General features: G+C 37.7%; 1 pseudogene; it reads right to left on the bottom strand.

The window, feature by feature from the left end:
* Positions 1 to 420: 420 nt before the first annotated feature.
* On the bottom strand, positions 421 to 575 carry LOC149451111 (U2 spliceosomal RNA; annotated as a pseudogene).
* Between the last annotated feature and the right edge of the window lie 5,045 nt (positions 576 to 5,620).

Genomic DNA, 5,620 nt, shown 5'->3' with positions numbered 1-5,620 from the left:
ACTTCATGCATGGAATGAATGAAGTTAAAAAACCTGGAGCCTTTACAACCACTTTTGGGTTCCTCGTAGACACCTTGACCCCTATTTGGATTGACATTCACATTAACAAGCAAAACCTGTATAATAAGCACTTAAAATGACTCAGAGTTCTTACTAACAAAAGGAAAACTTTCCAACTTGTATAAAGTTATACCACTTACCAGATGATAAAGGGCCTTATATACAGTATGAACTGATGGAAGAAGAATTCTTATGGTGGACCTATACTCAACTTTTTATCTTAAAGTAAAGTAATCTTCCCAGCCCTCAGCAAAGCAGAGTAGCACAGTTCAAAACAGGAGGCACTGGATCCCACAGAACCCTCCACACCAGGGATTACTCCCAACCCCTACCTTACCCAGTAGGCAGTTTGGTTTACTAAAGGGAAGATCCCTCTGGACTCTTATCATACCAGCAAGGATACTATATAGCGAGCCATCCAAAACAGAAGACTAGAATGATAATGGAGCACCCCCACTGGACACTGATAGGAACAGATACTACACTTGGTCTTAGCCAAAAGGCAGAAAAGTGAGCAAGGTAAAATATTTACCTTACCTGGATAAAATGTAGTTTTAGGTCCCTTTTTGTGCTGGACATGCAAAAGCCTAGCCTAGGCATTTGACACATGAATTCTGTTTATTGGGAGTATCCTCCTAGAACATAAGGACTTTAGAATCCAGCTATAAAGTTTTAATGCAATGGTACCTGGTCCCATCAAGAATTTCCAAAGTTTTATCTAATTCTTCTCCCAAGTGTTTTCGGGGTTGCAGTGAATGGGGTGCATCAGCTCACATTTGGTGGTTCTGCCCAATAGTGCATCATTTTTGGGCCAAAATAGTTCACATAATTTCTACTCTAGTTAACACCTCTATAGCCTTAGAGCTGGCATTCGCACTACTGAATCATTGTTCCCTTGACATCAGGAGAGCCCAGTTGAAACTCTCCTTTCAGGTCATGACAGCCTCTAAACAAAACTATTGCAAAGGCCTGGAAGACCCAACACTATGCACTTTGGAGATGAAAAATTGGATTACACAGGCCATGATTTACAGTAGGATTGAGGCAACTCTGCTGGACACAATTCCTAAACATTTGAAAGTTTGGCAACCATGGCTAGATAATTATTTTCTTTGAGGTTTGACTCTTCTCTCCTTGAACTGGGATTTCCCAGTCATCAATAGAGGTACTGAACACTTTTCCCACCCAGAGAGTGCCGTAGACGTCCTTCTTTCCTCCCTACCCTCTTAACCCACCTTTTCCCCACTTTCTTCTCTCTACTCTTTGACGTATGTTATTTGGTTTTTTTTGTGCTTATTTTGCACCCAATTTCCTCTGGATTGACTTCTCTATTGGATTTTTGTACCCAAACGTTTCCACTGCTTCAACTATACATGGTTAGGTAACAAAAGAAAAACAATCCCCTGAGCTTGAGAGAAATGCACCAACAGGCAAACAATAAGATCAGATCTACAGATCCAAAAAAGGTACCAGCTTTGCTTCCTATTCAACAGGCCAGGGAAACCCAGAAAACGAACTGCAAAACAAGAGACAGAAGGCACACCAGCCTGGTGCCCTTGTTTCCACTCCCATCAGTTCGTACCAGTCATTTTACGTGTACTGCAAAAATATTTAGACAAGCGCTCCTCAGAATGCGAGAATATTGCATCCAAAATGCAGACCATGTCTACCACCCACAATCTTAATGTGCCAAAATACTAATATGTGAAAAAAAATTTAATTATATAACAAGTGCAACAATTATATCTTAAATCTCATCATTTGACATCCTTCAGGAGCGGTGAGCCCGGAGCCAATCCGATTGTTTCACACATGCGGTTACTGATGTCAGCTATGAGTGCAGCTTATTAGCTGCTTTATAACACTACCAGCATGGAGCTCTGGTGAGTTCAGTCAAGTTGTTCGGTGGTGGATTTGACACAGTGTGTTGGTGTTTAAAAACACGAATATTTAGAAAGATAATGAAGAACTTATTTTTGCACATTTATTCATAGACGTTTAAACACAGTTATATTGCATGATGGACACATTATCACTCATATATTAGTGGTTGTGGATATATGATATATATTTGATGAGATTTAAGATATAATTGTTGTACTTGTTATATAATTACATTTTTTTTTTTTTTTTTCACATATTAGTATTTTGGCAAATTAAGATTGTGGGTTGTAGACACAGTCTGCATTTTGGGTACAATACACTCGCATCCTGAGGAGCGCTTGTCTAAATATATTTGCAGTTTACTATTCTTGGTTTCCAAGTATTAGATAGCAGCTCCTCCCTTCCCTTTCAATTTTTAATAGTGTATATATGTCCATTGGCGCCGTCCAACAGTAAGTTACATATAATTGTACGTGTACTGTTACATGCTGTTAAACCGCATTGTTATGATTTGTATTGCACTTGACATGAGTGTGAATCCTACTATTTACTGTAATTGTACCAAATTTATCAATGTCTATATTTTGTCTGATTTTCAATAAAAATAAGAACAAGATTAAAACAAGCTGCTGCAATAGTGAACTTGATATTGTTTTCTTCCAGATAGGAATTGGCTGTCATGTAAAAGTGATTTGATGGCAGTAGAGCAGCCCAATCAGTTTTACAGTACTAAAAAGGGATATGGGTTCAAATCTGTCATTCTCTGGTTGGTGTAGATGGGAAAGCAGCTAATCAAGCACAATTTTTAAAGTTAAATTTAAAAAGTTTTTTTTAATGAAACGGTAGTAAAATACTTAAGAGTAATTAAGGAAAAAAAGTAATATAAAAAAAAATGTACTCCCCCGACGCATACACGTGAATGCAAAAGGATGCATAAAGCCCACATGTGTATGTAAACAGCTATTGCCCCACAGATGTAAGGCATCAGTATGAATGTCAGAGTAAGAGCAAAATCTAGGGCCATAATTCATGGCTGACTCTAAATTGGTAACCTGTAAAAGCTTTTAAAGTGTCACCTAAGGAAAATTGTAGTCACCATTTCACAGGGGCATGCAATTTTGAGTCATGACATGTTTAGTATTTATTTGCTCGATGCAACCCTGGCTTTTATATTTTACAAAAACATTGGTATTTCATTGTGTTTCTTTGTGCAAAAATTCATTTTAGTGTTTTTTGTTTGAAAAATAAATGTTCTGATACAAAAGTGTCAGCAGTATATATTTTATCTACACTCAAAAGAGTTAACCTAGTTATTTCTGTTCTGTTTGGAATGTAAAGATTCATTATTGATTGGCTTAGTACTAAGGAAATGGCACAAAGCAAACATGGTATATTTAGAAATGTACTAAGGTCTTCACCTTGTAACTATAGACTTGTATTTGAACCTTCTATTCTGGTGAAGTTATTTGAGAGGATGGTAAAGGACTGCATGCAAATAAATGTTTTTGGAAGATAATATCATAAGTGATAGCAAGCATGGGTTTATGAAATGCAGATGTCAAAGAAATCTGCTATCATTTTATAAGTAAGTGAACAGAAAATTGGGCAGATCAGAGGCTGTGGATGTTGTACTTTTGGAATTTGCTAAAGCATTTAGGGTAAGTTCAATTCACAATTTCTGCATTTTAGATCCGTTTCTGCATGCTCGACTTTGCTGCATTCCAGTGCTTTTTTTTATGTATTCCAGTGCCATTCTTTTTTTCTTCATCTCAGTTGAGGACATATGCATTCTAGTGCATCTATTTATGTGTTTTGTCACATTCCTATTCTACACAAAAAAATGCAACATGTTCTACTTTTGTTGACTGCACTGGAAAGCACTACCCTAGTGTGAGCTAGGGCCATTATACCTTAAACAATGTCCACGTGTTTTGTATGCAGAATAAAAACACACTGGACTGCATCTAGTGTGAACCAGCTCTAATATGGTTCTTTACTAACTGCTAATGTGTGAATTAAAATTTGAGAGAGGACTAACATTTTGAATGGATAGAAAACTATCTTAAAATAAATCGGGCGGCACAGTGGCTTAGTGATTAGCACATCTGCCTTGCAGTAAATGGGTCATGGGTTTGATTCCCTACCATGGCGCCTCCTGCATGGAGTTTGCATGTTCTCCCTGTGCTTGCGTGGGTTTCCTCTGGGTGCTCCGGTTTCCTTCCACACTCCAAAGACATGCTGGTAGGTTAATTGGCTCCTGTCTAAATTGGCCCTAATATGTGTATGTATAATTGTGAGTTAGGGATCTTAGATTGTACACCCCTTGTTACGGACTGATGTAAATGTTCAATATATATATGTGTAAAACGCTGCGTAAATTGACAGCGCTATATAAGTACCTGAAATAAATAAATACTAATTCCAGGTAAAGATTTTTTTTACATACCCACATTGGTTCTGCTTGGATCAGTGTAACAATGCATAAACCTCTGATTCTTCTTGTGCCAAATTGTATTGTAACTGTAATGTCTGCTTTCATTTTGTAAAGCACTGTGCAAACTGTTGGCACAATATAAATCTTGCATTATAATAATAATAATAATAATATACTTCACCTGGCAGATTCTTCTAAAAGCTAGAAATCACTGTAGTAGGAACCATGACTAGTGATCTCTGTTAGTTACTGGGTTCCGATACTGCTTACTGAACACAGCATGTCACTCACCGGGCATGGGTGCCATTCAAAAAACACTTTGCATTTTCTCAGATAATGCAAAGCATTCTCTGATTGGATGATGTGGAGAGGCAGGGTGGTGATAGCGCAATCTCCACCTCGTCCAATCAGAGATTTACATTTATTGAGAAAATGCAAGCTGGATTAATGTACAGTAACTATGTTATAATATCCATACTTGGAATTCACCTTTAACCACTTTCGGACCACCTGCCCACAATGTACTTTGGATGGGTGGCCCATGCAGGTACAGCAACATACTGATATGTCGATTCCTGGTTTAGGGCACCTGCAGCTGCTGCAACACAATTGAATGGAACCAGCTGCATGTAGTGCTGTGCAGGAAAAACATGGTCCTTACAAGGGTGTATGTTTAAGTAAGCATGTATGAACAAGGCCTTAAGCTCAAGATCAGTAATTCATATTCTGAAGTGTGTACCCCATGTTTCAGTATCATATTCATTATTCTTTTCCTTGTTTGTAAATTATAAAGAGTTTGGTAATAAAGTACTGTCATGTTGGCTGATGACACAGAGCTGTGACTTGAGAAACATTCCTCAAGGCTAGCCCAAATATATTAATTGAATTCAATGGAGATAAATACAAAAGTCTGCACTTGGACATTGAAAACACGTAGACAACAGTCAGTCTGAGGGTGGGGGATAAAAATGGGTCAATAAATGATGAAGGATTTGGGTGTTGTTGTAAATTACTAACTTTATGACAACATTCTATGACAAAACTACAGCTTCTAAAGCTGTCAATTTCCTTTTTCTGTAATAAGAGGCACAAAAAGATAGAGATTACTTTCAGGCCAAATATGCAGCTTAGTTTTGGACATCAGTTCACAAATTGTCCTGTGACTAGATATTCAAAGCAGAAAGTATGTCACCAGCACAACTAGGATCTCAAAGGTGGGTCCAAAGTTTTATTCAGCAATCA

This window comes from Staurois parvus, unplaced genomic scaffold, assembly GCF_062004578.1.
Source record: "Staurois parvus isolate SC_StPar_1 unplaced genomic scaffold, SC_StPar_1.0 ptg000548l, whole genome shotgun sequence".
Lineage (NCBI taxonomy): Eukaryota > Metazoa > Chordata > Amphibia > Anura > Ranidae > Staurois > Staurois parvus.
This window is presented reverse-complemented; position numbering and strand designations above follow the sequence as displayed.